We start from the raw sequence: 18223 nt of genomic DNA on the forward strand, positions 1-18223 counted from the left end.
CCCATAATGAAGTAGGGATGGGGAGCATGGGAGGAATAGAGGCAGAGAGGTGGGAGGGGAAGGGAGGGGGCAGGGGGTTATTAATGATGGTGGAATGTGATGATCATTATTACCCAAAGTCAAGATAGGAAGACATGAATTAGTGTGAGCATACTTTATATACAGAGATATGAAAAATTGCGTTCTATATGTTTAATAAGAATTATGATGCACTGCATTTTTATGTATTTTTAAAATAAAATCATGTATTTTATTATTTTTGAAAAGTATTATTTAGTTGTCAATGGACCTTTATTTTATTTATTTTTATGTGGTGCTGAGAATCAAACTCAGTGTCTCACACATGCTAGCCCCTAAATTATGAATTTTAAAAATAAAATTTATTTAAATTAAATATTATTTAAAAAAAAAAAACAGTTTGGAAACTCATCTCTAGGCCCACTGGCCCCGCCCTCAGCCAGGCCCCGCCCTCAGCCAGGCCCCGCCCTCAGCCAGGCTCCGCCCCTGCCCAATACGCAAGTTCAGACCCCAAGCCCTGCAAAAAAACAAGTTTGGAAGGCCAGCTCTGCATCTTTAGGCCCGCTAGCCCCGCCCCAGGCCCCGCCCTCAGCCAGGCCCCGTCCGTGCCCAATGCGCAAACTCCGACCTCGCCCCCTGCCCAATGCGCATGCTCCGACCCTCCCCCTGCCCACCGCGCAAGCTCAGACCCCGCCCCAGGCAACTAACCCAACCCCGCCCCTTGGACGGCGTTCATCGCCGACCCGGAAGCAGAAGCCCCACGGGGTCAAAGACAGAGCCATTGCGGCAGCACGGCCGCCAGAGAGCGCTGGAGTCGCTGCGTTGGCTCGTCCCTCCCTGGGGACGTCAGCGGGGGGCTCCGGAAGTGGCGGCGTTCGCCGTCCATCATGGCTGCCTCAGGTCGGGCTGCGCGAGGCCCCGAGGGGGATGGGGTCTTCGTTTCTTCGTTTCCGGGAAGCGCGGTGACCCGGGCGAGGCGCGGGTGTCGGGCCCCAGCGCGGCGCCGCGGCGTCCCCGGGCGCTTCCCGGCGGCCCACGCGGCAAGATGGCGGCCGCCCGCGGCCGGGGAGGCGGCGCTCGGGGGCTCCGCCCGCGCTGGTGGGGCCGGGCCGCGCCGCGGAGGGTTGGCCTTGGTGGCTCGTCGCGCCCCATCGCGGGGCGTCAGGCGGTGTCCCCTCCCAGCTGCCCAGAGGCGCGGACGGCAGGGGACCTCTGTGGCCGCGGCCTGGCTCCCCGTTCTCCCGCCGCGACACCAGGACGCGGGGGACTGTCCCCGGGGACGTACCGATGGGGACGTGGGACGTGGAAGGTGTCACGCCCCCACGCGGTGTGGCCCCGGGGGAGGAACGAGGGGAGGGCGGTGCGCGGGTCCCCTCCTAGGGACAGGGCGGCCCGGGGAGGCCATCGCCATCAGGTGCTGACCTCGGCCTGGCGCAGTCGGGAGCGCAAGGTGACGGGCTCATTGCTGTCACCTGTCAGTGCCACCTGTCCTCGCTTAAACTGCCCCCCCCTCGGGCCGGTGGCTCGTTTTCCACCAGGAAAATGGGGTCCATCCGAGGCGTCGCTCGGTTCCCGACCTGTGAGGGTTGTCCCTCGGCGGGTCCCTTGGTGCCCACGGGAACAGCTCCAAGTGGAGGACAGTGTAGCGCAGGGAGCTGGGCACAGGAAATGCTGTCATTTATTTGCTCCTGGAGCTGGAACCCACGGGGGCTTGACCACTGGGCCACCTCCCCAGGCCTCTGTGTTGTTTTGTTTTTTGTTTTTTTGTTTTTTGACTTTTGATAAATTGCTGAGGCTGGCCTCCAGCTTGGGATCCTCCTGCCTCAGCCTCCCAAGTCGCTGGGATTGGGGCATGCGCCATTGCGCCCTGATGGTTCATGCTATTAAACAGTAAGACCCACATAGGGCTGGGGCTCAGGGCTGGAGCGCTCACCTAGCACGTGGGAGGCACTGGGCTCCATCCTCAGCACCACATAAAGGTATCTCTGAGCTTTGTGTCACATACTAAGAGGAGGAAAGGGGGATGGGAGGAAATGGTACCAGGGATTGAACTCAGGGACACTCCACCCCTGAGCCCCAGCCCCATCCCTAATTTGTATTTTACTTAGAGGCAGCGTCTCCCTGAGTTGCTCAGGGCCTCGCCAGTGCTGAGGCTGGCCTCCAACTCACGATCCTCCTGCCTCAGCCTCCCCAGCTGTTTGGATTTACAGGCCTGTGCCACTGTACCGGGCTTTCTTCCAAAATATTTGAAAAGATGAAATTGAGTTTGCAAGGATAAAAGTTTCAAGGCCACTCCTATAGTTCTTGCTGCAAAGAACTGCAAATTCCTAGCCCGAGCCCTCTTGGAAGCTAGATGGAGTTGTTTGTGGGAAGATAGAGGGTGGGCAAGAGATCGGGCCTTGAAAATATTCAAGATATTTGTTGATCAGAGGAATGCTTTTCTGCTAGAAGTGCACATATTCTCAGTGACTTTTTCTGCTAGAAGTGCACATATTGTATCTTAGGCTTTTACGGTTAGTATCATGGGAACAGTGGTAGCATTGAATTAAACGATTGAATTAGAGTTTGAGCCAAGTGTTGCCTTGGAGTCTTCCAGAAAGGTGTTTCCAATGCTTAAAAAAAATCAAAGCAGAGCTGAGGTTGTAGCTTAGGGCTAGAGTGCTCGCCCAGCAAGTGTGGGGCACTGGGTTCCATCCTCAGCACCAAGTAAAATATTGTGTCCACCTAAAACTAAAAAATAAATATATTTTTAAAAAAAAACCAAAGCAGTTTCAGCATTTATTTTATTTTTATTTTTTGGTACTAGGGATTGAACTCAGGGACACTTAACCCCTGAGCTCCGTCCCCAGTCCCTTTTATATTTTATTTAGAGACAAGGTCTTGCTGAGTGGCTCAGGGCTTCACTAAGTGGCTGAGGCTGGCCTCCAACTTGCAATCCTCCTGCCTCAGCCTCCCAAGTTGGGGGGATAGCAAGTGAGCGCCACCAAGCCCAGCTCAACATTGATTTTGAGTTGTGGATTTAAATAGGAAAAACAAGTGTTCAACCTTGTTATGGTTTAGAAAATGAAGTGTTCCCCCCCAAACAAAAATGGTGGGCCCTTCTGCCACGGAGTCAGCCATCTACGGATTGAGATTTCTGAAATCCTGAGCCAAATAGACTTTTCCTCTTCTAGTTGTTTTTTTTTTTTTAGATCTTTGGGTCACAGTAATGAAAAAGTCACAATAGCCCTCCACGGTGAGTATGGTCAGCCCCTGGCCATGCTGAGTTTTCACACTAGTAAAATTAATTTTGACACTAGAGGAATTAATTTCATGTACCACTTTAAGTTTGTAGAGGCCATAAATATGGCATACAGCTGACTTGGTGGCGTACACCTGTGATTCTGGCTGCTCAGGAGACTGAGGTAGCCCGATCACTAAGTTCAAGGCCAGCCTAGATCATGTCTCCAATAAGACTGGAAAAAAAAAAATGTGATTCTACATCATGTACAACCAGAAGAATGAGAAGTGATACCCCATATATGGGAATAACTTTGGGGTTTATATTTTGTTCCTGGTGAGCAGGAACATCCGTATAATATGTCAAAATACATTCTACCATCATGTATGATTAATAAGAACAAATAAAAGCCAAGCCCGGTGGCACACGCCTGTCATCCCAGTATGTCAGGAGGCTGAGGCAGGAGGATCACAAGTTGGAGGCCAGCCTCAGCAACTTCATGAAACCCTGGCTCAAAAGTAAACCCAGAACCACTAGTATAAATAAATGCATAGGGTCCCACTGAGCCACCACCCCAGCCCCCGGGACACTGTTCTGATTGGCTTAGGCATCGTCATCCGGGTACTGGTTACCTCAAGAGGACCTTGTGGCACTTCCTCTATCACATGCAGGTTTCTGACAGGACCAAGGCGGAGTCAAAATGACCAACTACTTTCTGGCTCAGTCAGATCTTCTATTTATGACCCTGCCAGAAAGCCACCCTGAGCAACTTCCACTTAGACCTCATGGCCTTAGAACCACGTCACCTGGCCACTTCTCCCTGCAGGGGACTCTAGGCACTTTGCTGTCCTGAATAAATCAGGGTCCTGTTAGGAGAACAAGTCTGAGAACAGATAATGAGCAACAGCATGGCAGTCAAGCGTCATTAAGTAACAGTCACCAAGTCCTTTAACTGCTGGGTTTCCAAAAATTCTAGCATTTAGCTGGGTGCAGAGGCCCACGCCCATAATCCCAGCAGCAAGGGAGGCTGAGGCAGGAGGATCAGAAGTTGGAGGCCAGCCTCAGCCACTTAGCCGGTCCCTGAGCAACTTGGCGAGACCCTGTCTCTAAATAAAATATAAAAAGGGCTGGGGCTGGGGCTCAGGGGTTAAGCACCCCTGAGTTCAATCCCTGGGATCTAAAATAAATTAATTTAAAAAAAAAAGATTATTGGTGGGCTGGGGCTGGGGCTCAGTGGTAGGGCACTTGCCTGGCATGTGTGAGGCATTGGGTTCGAGTCTCAGCACCACTTAAAAATAAATGAGTAAAATAAAGGCCCATCAACAACTTAAAACAATATATTTTATTTTGAGATAGAGTCTCACTAAGTAGCTCAGGGCCTCCCTGAGTTGCTGAGGCTGGCCTCCAATTTTCGATCCTCCTGCCTCAGCCTCCCAAGTTCCTGGGCTCACAGGTATGCGTCATCACAGGCGGCTGCATTTAACATTTTAAAGTATTTCCCTCTCATAGCTCTTCTGGGCCTAGGTGTGTGTGTGTGTGTGCGAAAATTGAAGTTCTTATTAAAATGAAAGAGGGAAGAATTTTGCTTCTTTGCTTTCTGTCTTAGTCTAATTCTTTTTTTGTGTTTGCAGCAACAAGCACCATGTTTTTCCATTCCTCTTTCTGGAACCAGACCTATATTGAGGTTAATACAAAAAGGAAGTCTCTTTTTTAAGGGCCAGCGGTCGACATTCCTTACAAGTCATAATATATTCCTTCTTCTTGGCTCAAGCATGTGGGTTGCAAAGCTCAGAGTTAGGAAATAGACACAGTGCCGCGACAGCGGTGACACATCAAGGTGAAAGTGTCTCTCTCTCAAACATGAAAGTCCAAGCTTTCCCAATCACTCACCCTTTTTTTTGGTACAGATTTCACTAAATTGCTGAGGCTGGCCTCCACCTTGCCATCCTCCTGCCTCAGCCTCCCAAGCCACTGGGATTAGAGGCGTGCTCCACCACACCAGGCTTAATGGCTGTTTGGAGAAATCCTCACACATTCAAGTATCATCTGTTTTGTCACTTCACCTCTTAGAAGTGGCCATCATCTAAATAGTTTTGAAATGGAGGACCACCACACCCCATACCAGCCATTGGGGAGGGGGGCAGCCCCGTGTTTGCAGTTCAGGAGATCCGTCCCGGGGCTGCATGCATGCTTAACAAGCGTTCTACCACCGAGCAACACCTGCAGCCTCACAACCCTCATTTTTAAGAGATTGACCTAGAAGTTGATCCTCCACTGAGCATCCACATGTTCAGATAAGAAATTGAGGGTCTTGGGGCTGGGTCGTGGCTCTGTGGCAGAGCACTCGCCTAGCATGTGTGAGGCACTGGGTTCGATTCTCAGCACCGCATAGAAAGAAATGAATAAAGTAAAGGTCCATCAACATCTACAATTTTTTTTAAATGAATGAACAAAATTAAGTATTGTGTGCATCTACAACTAAAAAAGAAATTCTTTTTAAAAAATTGAAAGGTCTTGCTGGGTAATTCCAGCAACTCAGGAGTCTGAGGCAGGAGGATTGCAAGTTGGAGGCCAGCCTCATCAACTTAGCGATTACCAAATAATAAGACCTGGGGATGTGGCTCAGTGGTAAACACTCCTGGGTTCAATCCCTAGTGTCAGAAGCAAAAACAGTGGGTTGGGGTCATAGCTCACCACATGTGCAAGACCCTGGGTTTGGTCCTCAGCACCACATAAAAAAATAAATAAAATAAAAGTGCTGTGTCCATCTGCAACTAAAAAATAACATTTAAAAAAATTGGGGGGTGGTCTTTGGCCTGGGATCTGAGTATATGCTTAGCATTTTGGAGACCCAGGGTTTTCTACCACCATAGGAAGAAAATTAAAGAATTCCAATGAACGAGGTGAAGAATTTGGCTTCTTTGCTTTTTTTGACTAGTATCTTTTGGGGTGGGGGGCACCAGGGATTGAACTCAGGGTCACTCGACCCCTGAGCCCCACCCCCAGCCGTATTTTCTATTTTATTGAGAGACAAGGTCTCGCTGAGTTGCTTAGGGCCTCCCTTTTGCTGAGGCTGGCCTCCAACTCGCGATCCTCCTGCCTCAGCCTCCCGAATCGCTGGGGTGACAGGCGGGCACCACCGCGCCCAGGAAATTTTTTTGTTTATTGTGACACAAGAAAGTGCTCAGAAGAAAACCAAAGCGGAAAAAGAGGATAGAGATAAAGATGGTCCCGTAGAGATTAGATGGGGAGCAGAGATGCGGCTGAGGTGGTGAGAGGTCAGGAAGCTACAGTGTCCCCAGGCAGGGAGTGGGGACAGGAGTTCCCTGAGGTGGAATGTGCCTGGCCCAATTGAGGAACAGTGTGTCAGGATCAGGTTCCTGGAACTGGGTGAAATCAGAGACTGAGTGGAAACGAGATCACGCAGAGCCCAGTAGGCAAGGAGGCTGGGGGCAGGTGTAGAGAGCGGGAGAGAGAGATTTATGGATTGATTGACTTTTGGTATCGGGTTGAACCCAGAAGCACTTCACCACTGAGCCCCATCCTCAGCCCTTTCTTGTATTTTCTTTGGAGACACGGTTGGTCTCTGTGAGTTGCTGAGGCTGGCCTCCAACTTGCCATCCTCCTGCCTCAGCCTCCAGAGCTGCTTAGGATTACAGGTGGGCACCTCCACGGATCTAGTTGTGTCAGACCCTCTGTTCAATCCCCAGTTCTGCAACAACATCAGCGACAAGAGTCCAAGTTCAAGGTCAGCACAGACCCTCTCTCAAAATAAACAGAATGCAGGATGTGGTGGAACACACCTGTCAGTCACCCCAGTGGCTAGGGAGGCTGAGGCAGGAGGATGGTGAGTTGGAGGCCAGCCTCAGCCAAAGTGAGGCCCTGAGCAACTCAGGGAGACCCTGTCCCTAAATAAAATATGAAAAGGGCTGGGGATGGGACTTAGTGGTCGAGGGCCCCTGGTACCCTGCATCTCTGTCCCAACAGGAACAGCGGTGGCCACTAGATGCTCAGGAAGGGGCATTTGGACTTTGAGGGCTAAGTTCCCTTTGCTGATTTACCCACCTCTGGCCCTTGTGGGGCCACAAGAGCCACTGACTTTTACACATGTGTGTGTATTTTTTTTAAGTTGTTGATGGACCTTTATTTTATAAAGGTCCCACACGCTAGGCAAGGCTCAACCACTGACGCCTGAGGAGGAACCGATCTCTTGTCCTCCTGGGGGCCACTCAGACACGAGGCAAGGAAACGTCACAGAGCAGACAGGCCTCTCTCTCCTCTCGCCCTGGAACCCGACGGTGGAGGCTCCATCCAGCCCACAGCCCAGAGCAGGCGTCCGGGTGGCCCACGCCTGTCCTCCCAGCAGCTCTGGAGGCTGAGGCAGGAGGATCGCAAGGTGGAGGCCAGCCCGGAAGACCCCAGAAGATTTGAGATCTTTCTGCACAAGACCAGCCCCATCAAAGGGGAACCAGGACCCGAAGAACAACCCTAACCACCAAGAGGAAATGGACAGAGAGGGTTTCACTTCCTCAAAGATATCCTGTTTTTTGTTGTTGTTGTTGTTGTTTGTTTGTTTGTTTTTGTTTTTTGAAACCAGGGTTTGAACACAGAGGCCCTTGACCCCAGAGCCCCGTCCCCAGCCCTTTTTCTATTTTATTTAGAGACAGGGTCTCGCTGAGTTGCTGAGGACCTTGCTAAGTGGTTGAGGCTGGCCTCCACCTTGCGATCCTCCTGCCTCAGCCTCCAGAGCCACTGGGATGACTGGGGTGCACACCATGCCTGGCTGTGTTAGGTATCTGAAGTCAGGTAGAGGTGTTTTAAGGAACATGAGGAGAATGTGTGTAGGTTAGAGGCGAATACTATGCTATTTTTTATTTTACTATTTTTTGTTTGTTGCTTATAGCTCCCCGTGACAGCAGCGTGCATCCTGCCATGTCCCACCTACACGGGGCGTGACGTCCCCCTCCTGTGGCTGGACCTGCTGTGGGGTGTCCCTGGTCGTGGGTTCCCATGTGAACGTGGGAAAGGGACGTCCATCCATTCCCCTGTCTCTCCCAGTCCCCTCCCCTCCCTTCCCTCCACTCCCCTGCTTCTCATCCAGTGAACTTCTGTTCTTCCTCCCCCCTTTATTGTGGGTCAGCGTCTGCATGTCAGAGAGAACATTTGGTGTTTGGGGATTGTTTGCCCTTTTTTTTAAAGGGAATTGAACATCTGTAGATTTGGGCATCTTCAGGGGTCAGCCCGCACCAGATACTTGGAGACAACTAATTGCATTGAGGAAGGTGGACAGGTTTCCAGATGTGGAAAGAATATAAGTCGCTTCTTTGCCATTTTGGTCGAGTTAGAATAAGCATGTTGCTGTCTTTGGAAACAGGAAGTCCTACGCTGTTCCTATTTCAGCCCCTGATCCCATCCACCTTGGGAGCTCAAGAAAAGACTTCCTAGAGCCAGGCCTGGTGGGGCATGCCTACTATCCCAGAGGCTCGGGAGGCTGAGGCAGGAGGATCGCAAGGTGGAGGCCAGCCTCAACCACTTAGCAAGGCCCTGAGCAACTCAGCGAGGCCCTGTCTCTCAATAAAATAGAAAAAGGGGCTGAGGATGGGGCTCAGGGGTTAAGTGGCCCTGGATTTAGTTCCTGGTCTCTTGGCCTCTTTTTTATTTTTTATTTTTTATTTTTGGCAAGACTGGTACAGGAGATTGAACCCAGGGTTCAATATATACATGGAGCATATATATGTATTCAAGCATATATATATTTTTTATATATAGATTCATATTTATATGTACATGCAGTAGGAGCCAACTCAGTTGTCCTGCAAACCTGAACTATTAATAAATTAAAAAAACAAAAACCGGATGCACAAGTATTTTGAACACCTTCATGAAATGACGAAATGATCCTGTCAGGACTATTATCTTACAAGTATAATCTTGTTTGAAAAGAGCTTGAAAATCATCCACGCGGAGCCTCTTTAGTGAATGTGAGTCAGAGGCCGGTGTCCTTTTAGGATCCCTGTAAGAGGTGCTAACCTCAGCCCCAGAGCAGGCACTTACTATATAAAGGGATTAATGATTGGGAAGTCATGCATATTTTATATCCCGTCTCAACTGTCCTCTTGGCAGGTGGCCTGCTCCCAGCTCTAAAGGAGCCCCAGCAAGACCCAGAAAGTTCATTATCCAGCGGGGCACAGTGGCGCACGCCTGTCATCCCAGTCGCTGTGGAGGCTGAGGCCGGAGGATCGCAAGGTGGAGGCCAGCCTCCGCAACATAGTGAGGCCCTGAGCCACTCAGCGAGACCCTGTCTCTAAATAAAAAAATACAAAGGGCTGGGGACAGGGCTCTGGCACCAAAAACAAAGAAAGGTCACTACACATCTAGGTTCATCCCGGTGAGACCCTGGAAATAATTGAACAGTAATTCCACATGGTGGAGGCCAAAGTCAGGATTCATTCATTCAAAGGAAAAGCGCAGTCATTAAAATAATGATAATTACGTGTCCGTGTCCAATCAGCTTTGAAGTGATACTAAACTAGAAAAACTGTCATGTGGCAGGCAGATTAGGAATGCAGCCGGGTCAAGAGACACGTTCATAAAAAGAATGAAAAGTTCTGGTCACCCAGAAGGTGCCGGGCCTTCTGTTGAGTCATACAAATACATCATTAAATAAAATATCATTTTAAAATATCTATTTTTTAAATTTTGTTATGGAGCATCAAGCCCAGGGGCACATAACCACAGAGCCACATCCCCAGCCCTTTTAATTTTTTTTTTTCTTTTGAGACAGAGTCTCCCTGATTTGCTTAAGGCCTTGCTAAGTGGCTGAGGCTGGCCTCCAATTTGCGATCCTCCTGCCTCAGCCTCCCGCCGAGCTGCTGGGATGACAGGCGCACCCCACCGTCCCTGGCTCTTAATATGTAATCTAGATGTGTTCTCTGCCCCTCGGATTTCTCCTGGAAGCCCCCCGCCCCAGTAGCTGTGGAAGTTGGGTTTGTTGGTAGCAGGTGGGAGGAATATTCCAGTATCTAGGGTGTAAACATGTCCACGAGGCTGATTTCAAGCTGCTAATTAAATCTCATTGAACTCCGAGTTGGGAGGAGACGGACAAGTAGCTCTCAGGAATCATGTGAGCTGGTCAGAACACATTTCTAGAACCTTCCACCACCTACTGTCTGACATTCCAGAGGCGCTCGTTAAACAAACAATGATTGGTTCACAGGACGGGATGCTAATCAGTCATGGGAAGATCATACACTAACTTAATTTTTTTCTCCTCCTCCCCCCTTTAGGATCTCCCTGAGTCGCCCAGGCTGGCCTGGGACTTGTGACCTCCTGCAAAAAAAAATGATAGCCAGAGCTGGGCACAGTGGCACACACCTGTAATCCTGCAGCAGCTTGGGAGGCTGAGGCAGGAGGATAGAAAGTGGAGGCCAGCCTCAGCCACTTAGCCGGGCCCTAAGCCACTCAGCGAGACCCTGTGTCTATTCAGAGCTGGAGAGATTTCAGACCTGTTCCCAGGTCACAGCCAACAGTCATTTTCTGACCTGTGTAGAGGCCCACAGAAGACCTCGGTTTTGAGGCTGCCTGTCCTTGGCCCATCCTGGCCCTCATCCTATGTTTTGGGAGTTTTTTTTTTTTTTTGATACTGGGCACTGAGCCCCATCCCCAGTATATAATATATTTATTTATTTTTTATTTAGAGACAGAGTCTCACTGAGTTACTTAGGGCCTTGCTAAGTGGCTGAGGCTGGCCTCTAACTTGCGATCCTCCTGCCTCAGCCTCCCCAGCTTTTGGGATGACAGGCGTGGGCCACTGTGCCCAGCCCTAGAGAACATTAAAAAAAAAAAAATTCAGACAAGTGTTTTTAAATTTTTGACAGCCTGAGGCAGAGGATGACCCATTCATCAAACCATAGATAATAAATAAATAAATAAATAGATAAATAGATAGATAGATAGATAGATAGATAGATAGATAGATAGATAGATAGGAAAAGGTTCTGGAATGCCCCATGAGGACACTGGAAGCCCTGACAGAGTCTCAGGTTCTAGAATGATCCATGAAGACATTGGAGAGGGTCTCAGGAACCCAGGAGGCCGAGGGCACCGTGGGTCACGGGGCCTGCGCATGCTCAGAAAAAGATCCCGAGGCCCTCAGTCGACCTCTGCTGAGTTCAAAGCAGAGCTTAAGCAGGAAGTCGGGGCGAAGGTGGCGCTGCCCACTGTTCTCCTGCCGACTGAAACGTGTCCCAACACACACCCAGCCCCGGGGCCGGGAGTGGGGGGTTGATGAGCTCCAGGTGTTTAAAACTGCACCCCAACTTACAGCGCCTTGGCAAGGGGTACTTTGAACTTGAAGGACGATTTCAAAGCTCCTCAGAGGCCAAATCTCTTCTTGACTTCTTGGGCTCCCTCCCGCTGTCTCTCCTGCTCCAAAGCAGGTCATAAAGACTCGAATTCCTTTTCTGGTTGTGGATCATAGAAACTAGAACTTGTCTTCCTCAAAGTCAGCCATAAAAATCTGAATTTATGGCTGCACCATTGTGTGGCTTTCTGGGCAAGAGCTGGCCCTGGAGAGAGTCTCCTGACCTACCTTGTCTGACAGCAGGTCACAAGACCCTCCTTCCAGAAGGGTCCTGCCCCATAGCCCGGAGGCTGAGGGAGGAGGATCCTAAGGTGGATCCAGAGAGGCCAGGAAAATCCAAGAGCACCTGCTGGGGTCCCGCTCTCTCTCTCTCTGGGACCCTTGGATCATATCCTTTGTGTCCAATAATGTCTGCACATGGGCGTCCATCCCTTATGGGATTTAAGCATAAAAATAGACAGTTTCAGGCTGGGGCTGTGGCTCTGTGGTAGAGCATTCGCCTAGCATGTGTGAGGCCCTGGGTTCCATCCTCAGCAGCACATAGAAATAAATAAAATAAAAGTCCATGGACAACTAAAAAACATGGATTAAAAAACAGTTTCACTGGGTAGAGTGGAGCATGCATGTCATCCCAGTGAGTAGGGAGGCTGAGGCAGGAGGATCGAAAGGTGGAGGCCAGCCTCAGCAACTCAGCGAGACCCTATCTCTAAATAAAATAGAAAAAAGGGCTGGAGATGGGGCTCAGGGGTCGAGGGACCCTGGGTTCAGTCCCTGGTACGATAAAATAATTTAAAAAGCCTACATAAGCAAAACCCATAAATAATCTATGCCACCTATTACTGATTATCTGTAAATTGTGTGACTATTGGTTATCATTCATACATTCCTGATTTTTCCAAAATGTTCAATAATAAACATATTTTTCCCAAATTCTTTTTTGATGGTAGAGTGCATCCTGCCATGTCCCACCTACACGGGGCGTGACGTCCCATTCCTGTGGCTATTCCTGCTGTGGGGTGTCCCTGGTCGTGGGTTCCCATGTGCACATGGGAAAGGGACGTCCATTCACTCCCCTGTCTCTCCCAGTCCCCTCCCCTCCCTTCCCTCCACTCCCCTGCGTCTCATCCAGTGAACTGCCATCCCCCTCCTTATTGTGAGTCAGCGTCCCCATATCAGAGAGGACACTCAGCCTTTGAGTTTTGGGGACTGGCTGATTTCAGCATGATCGTCTCCAACTCCGTCCATTTACCAGCAAATGCCATCATTCCATCCTTCTTGATGGCTGCGTAATATTCCAATGTGTATACAAACCACAGTTTCTTTATCCATCCACCTGCTGAAGGGCCCTAGGCTGGTTCCATAGCTCAGCTATTGTGAATTGAGCTTCTATAAACACTGATGTGGCTGCGTCCCTGACGTGTGCTGATTTTAAATCCTTTGGGTATAAACCAAGGAGTGGGACAGCCGGGTCCCATGGTGGTTCCATTCCCAGTTTTCTGAGGCATCTCCACCCTGCTCTCCAAAGTGGCCGCACCAATCTGCAATCCTCCAGCCATGAACCTATTAATAGTGAACAGGTTTCTGACATGATCAGGGAGAATGTGAAAGTGATATTTATTTTTTGGACGTTTAGATACTATTGGGTAACATAACAACTGCATTTAATAGGACAATAGGTGAAAACCAGTATAAAAATTGTATGTAGGCCATTATTGTCATTGCATAAAAATGCCACCTGCAGGACTGGGGCTGTGGCTCAGTGGTAGAGAGTTTGTCTAGCACGTGTGAGGCCCTGGGTTCAATCCTCAGCACCACTTAAAAATACATATATAAAGTAAAAGTATTGTATTCATCTCCAACTAAGAAAGAAATATTTTTAAAAAACTGTATCATACACAGACAAAAGTATTTCCATCCTCACGGGCGGTATAATCTGATACAGTTCCAACTAAATATATATAAGAATGTATTCATGTAATTATGGCCAATATTCTATCAGGATTTTTTTCCCCTTGGGTACCAGGGATTGAACCCAGGGACACTCAACCCCTGAGCCCTGTCCCCAGCCCTTTTAATATTTTATTGAGAGACAGGGTCTCCCTGAGTTGCTCAGGGCCTCGCTTTTGTTGAGGCCGGCCTCCAACTTGCGATCCTCCTGCCTCAGCCTCCTGAGCCACTGGGATGACAGGCGTTGGCCACTGTGCCCAGCTAGCAAGATTTTTTTTTTTTGTGTGTGTGTGTGTGTGTGTAAATTGACAAGTTTATGTTTCAGTTTCTAAGGGGACCTGGGGAGAAAGGAGAAATTTAGGGGATGGCCCCCGCAGATATCAGGACAGTTCGGCCAGGACTGTGAGTAGAGTGTGGGATTGGCAGAGGGACAGGTCAACAGATGAATGGACCAGGACTGAATCTAGAAATAGACTCAGAAAGAAACAGTCATGGGGATTTACGAGCAAGGTGACACCAGAAGGTGCTTGGAATGGTGGCCCTTGTAATAGTTGACACAGGACCACGGCTGCTTTGTGGCCTTGCTCGCTGGCCCTGACATCCTCTGTAGGGCCTGCAGGCGACACAGGGCACAGGGGAAATAGTCCCAGAATCAGGGCAGGGGGTCCTTCAATCTCAGAATCACAGGCAGGGACTTTGGCTCAGACTTGGGGTCCTCCTACCTCCTCGGCTTCCTCTGAAGTCTCCCCCTTCTCTCTCCATTCCTCCTGAGTGAGAAGCTAGGAAGATGGATGCTTTGGTTGGGGTGTTGTATGTCTCCCAAGAATTCAAGTATTGAAGGCCTGGTCCTCAGTGGGGCTGGGTGTGGTGGCCCACGCCTGTCATCCCAGCAGCTCAGGAGGCTGAGACTGGAGGATCATAAGTTGGAGGCCAGCCTCAGCAATGGAGTGAGGCCCTCCGCAACTCAGTAAGTCCCTGTCTCTAAGTAAAAAATAAAATGGGCAGGGGATGGGGGCTCCGTGGGTAAGTCCCCCCTGGGTTCAATCCCTGAATGGAAACCAAAAAAGAGAGAGTCGGAACCCAAAGTCAACAGGGGAACTTAGGTTTTTGGAAGCTGCAGTCCATGAGCAGGTGGCTTCTGGCCTCACGGTGGGAGTGCATCATGGTGGAGCAGGAAATGGCTCATGACCAGGGAGAAAATGAGAGGGAGAGACTGGGCACAGCACCAAAGACCTAAAGACCTCCCGCTAGGCCCCGCCCCTTAAAGGCTCCATGGCCTCCCAATAATGCCACTCTGAAGACCAAACCTTTAACCCATGGGCTTTGGGCGAATCTGAAAATTCAAACTCTAGCAGAAATGTTCCATCCTCCACCATTTTTAGGGTTTATCACCAGGGTCTTCTGTGAGGCCAGTTGGCTAGGTCCTGGGCACTGACTGACCCTACCACAGCTCCTGCTAAGGCCAGTTCCAGGCAAGTGCCCGTCTACTTTTATTTTATTTTTTAATCTTTTTGTTATCAGGGATGGAACCCAGGGGCGCTTAACCAGGGAGCCCCGTCCCCAGCCCTTTTTAGATTTTATTTAGAGACAGGGTCTCGCTGAGTTGCTTAGGGCCTCACTAAATGGCTGAGGCTGGCCTCCACCTTGCGATCCTCCTGCCTCAGCCTCCTGAGCTGCTAGGATTACAGGAGAGCACCACCGCACCCAGCCAAAAGTCTCTAAATTGCCTTTTTGGTTTGTTTCTTCCACTTTCCGGTGGATGTCAGCATCCTGTGGCTTGTTCTCACACCAATCTTGAATTCCACCTCACATGGATTTCTCAGTGGGACTCCATTGTGCCTCTTATAAGAATACTTGTTATTGATTGTAGATTTCACTTAAATCATCCACGATGATGTCATCTTGAGATCTTTACATCTTCAAAGACCCCGTTTCCCAATCAGATCATTTATATAGGTTCTGGGATATAAATATAAATATATATATATATATATATATATATATATATATATATATATATGGTGTACATGGACACGATATCTTTCTTTTATTCATTTATTTTTATGTGGTGCTGAGGATCAAACCCAGGGCCTCACACTTGCTAGGCAACCGCTCTACCACTGAGCCCCAATCCCAGTCCTGGAATATATTATCTTGGAGGTCATTATAGGAGTTCAGAATGATTTACAGGTTTTGGGATAGAACAACCAAAAGAATGGAGTTTCAGTGTTCAAAAAACAGGAAAAGACTATGAGAAGAGTCTGTTGCTGAAGGTGCCTGGCGCGGTGGTGCACGCCTGTCATCCCAGCGGCTTGGGAGGCTGAGGCAGGAGGATGGCAAGGTGGAGGCCAGCCTCAACCACTTAGCGTGGCCCTGAGCAGCTCAGTGACACCCTGTCTCTAAATAAAATACAAAAAAGGCCTGGGGCTGGGGCTCAGGGGTGAGTGCCCCTGAGTTCAACCCCAATACCTTAAAAAATATATAAAATAAAAAATAAAAATAATAATCCAGATGTGGCTGATGCTGGGAGGATGCTTCATATTTTTATGAGCTTGACCAAGATTTTCCTGGGCTATGTCTAACCCATCTCTGGGCCTCTATTGCCAGCTGCACACGGTGCAGACATTTTTCACTTGGCTACAAAGAGCACACCCAGGCAGGCACCCGACAGGCAGGCGGGTTCCCATTCCCGCCCTTCCCTTGAATGTGGGAGCTGGGTCCTTCTTGTGCGTTCCTTATTTGTGAAATGGTGATGATCATGTTGTGTAGGGGGTTAAAGTCAGGCTACATGGAGCCGATCCAAGCGTATAGTATAGGTGCACCGTAAAGATGACGGCTCTTCTTCTCGCTTCTGCAAATCTCTCAAATCATCTGTGCGCTCTAGAGATTTCTCCTTGGTAAAGTCCTTTCCTGCAGCAAGCTTTCTAATTCCTCCGTACAGCAAGCTTTGATGATGCTTGCAAACCTCAGGACACTCGATTGGCTGATGGGTTCCTTTCCGATAGGGACAGTTACTGCTTCAGGGCCGGTGGACCCTCGCAATTTTCGCTCTGGCATTCTTTATGGTGGAGGAACGTGGGGGATGGAGGAGGGCTGAGGAATCGGTCTGCGGGTCCAACATGGCGCCGCCCTGCTCCTGGTACGGCTCTCCAAGATGGCGGCGCCCAGGCAGGGGGCAGACATGTTTGTACCACGTGACCGCGGCCCAGCCCCTACGCGGCCGGAACGTGACGCCAGGTGGAGGCGGGGCTCTTCCTACGCACCCCCGGCGTCAAGCGTCTCGTGACAGGTACTTCCTCTCGGGGCGGCGGCGGTGGCGGAAGTGGGAGCGGGGCCGGAGTCTTGGCCATAAAGCCAGAGGCGGCGGCAGCGGCGGCGTTGGCGGCTGAGCGACAGCGCAGAGGAGTCCCCCAGGAGCCGGGCTTTGGACTTCTCCGCCCCCTTGTCCTCCGTCGCGTCTCCTCCTCGGCGGGAGCCCTCCTCGGCGACGCGCCCCGGCCCCCGGAGCCCCCAGCGCAGCGGCCGCGGTAAGCAGCGGCCCGTCCTGGCCCGAGGCCCGGCCCCCTCCCCCGCCGCGGCCTCCGGTCGCCAGCGCCTCGCGGCCTCCGCCCCGGACGGGCCCCGCGGGGGATCCTCGGCGTCAGACCCGGGCCGCACCCGGCCGCGGACGGGTCAGAGGTCGCCGGGCGTGACCTGGGCCCCGGGGGTGCGGGTCGCCGGCTGCTGGTCGTCGGGTGGCGTCGCGCTGGGGGGCCCCGCCGAGGGCCTTCCCGACGGGCGGCGGCGCTGCGCCGCGGCGGGGGCCTGGGGGAGGCGACGGCGACCCCGGGAGGCGGGAGCTGCCGGGGACTCCGCCCGCCGCCGGCCCGGGCCGCCCTGGGGACGGGCGCCGTGTCCCCCCCTCCGCCGTCGAGAGTCCCCGTCGGTGGTGGAGGCTCCCCGGGGGGCCACCCGAGTCCCAGCCGCGGGTCAGGTCACGTGGGCGCGGGGCTGGCCGCGGACACTGGTGTCCATGTGAGACGGCTCGGGCTCCGGGAGACAGGGAGCTTTTTGTCACCAGCAGCGCGTCGCCGTCCATCCCGCAGGAAGTTTTGCAAAGTTCCTGGGGGACGGGCGGAGGGAGTTGGTGCCCGGCCGCGGAGCTTGCGATGCCTTCCGACGTTTTGGGGACCTCAGGCGACCCGTGGAGTGGCAGCGCCGAGGCCGATGGTCGCAGCAGAGGTTTGGGCGTTCGTGGTGCTGCGCTTGGCAGCCAAGTCCGTTGATGATCACTGATTGATAGATATGGAACAGAGAGGTTAAGTCACTTGCTCAAGGTCACACAGCGCCCAAGTCCTAGAGCAGAGATTCAAGCCCAGGTCGCAGACTGGGCCCGGCCTGCGGGTTGCGATTTACTTTTTGCCACCTGGTACCTGGCCTCCGCCACCTTCCTTGCCCTTCCTTAGTGATGTCATATGAGAGCCACTCTGCTGGCCATACCTGGAAAGCCCTATCTCGTTGGCAGTTGCGACTTGTGATGCCTATTTGTGGGGTGTGCGATCCCCAAACTTGAAGCTCTTGAATTCTGGCAAGGTACTTCATGGGTTAGAAACGTTCCCCTACCTGAGTCTTCAGCTGGATCTGCAAATATGGAAACCTTGTTGTCACCACCCAGAATTCCTGGCCGTCCAACTAGT

The 18223-nt window shown here is 51.2% G+C and overlaps 1 protein-coding gene across 1 annotated transcript in view; it reads left to right on the top strand.

The window, feature by feature from the left end:
* Nucleotides 1-16840: 16840 nt before the first annotated feature.
* Nucleotides 16841-18223, top strand: part of Rab7a (RAB7A, member RAS oncogene family) — a 28431-nt gene continuing 27048 nt past the window's right edge. The window contains exon 1 of the mRNA XM_078033904.1: nt 16841-17074. The gene's annotated coding sequence lies outside the window, so the exon portion shown is untranslated. The remainder of the gene's footprint in view (nt 17075-18223) is intronic.

Source organism: Ictidomys tridecemlineatus, chromosome 16 (genome assembly GCF_052094955.1).
Source record: "Ictidomys tridecemlineatus isolate mIctTri1 chromosome 16, mIctTri1.hap1, whole genome shotgun sequence".
NCBI lineage: Eukaryota > Metazoa > Chordata > Mammalia > Rodentia > Sciuridae > Ictidomys > Ictidomys tridecemlineatus.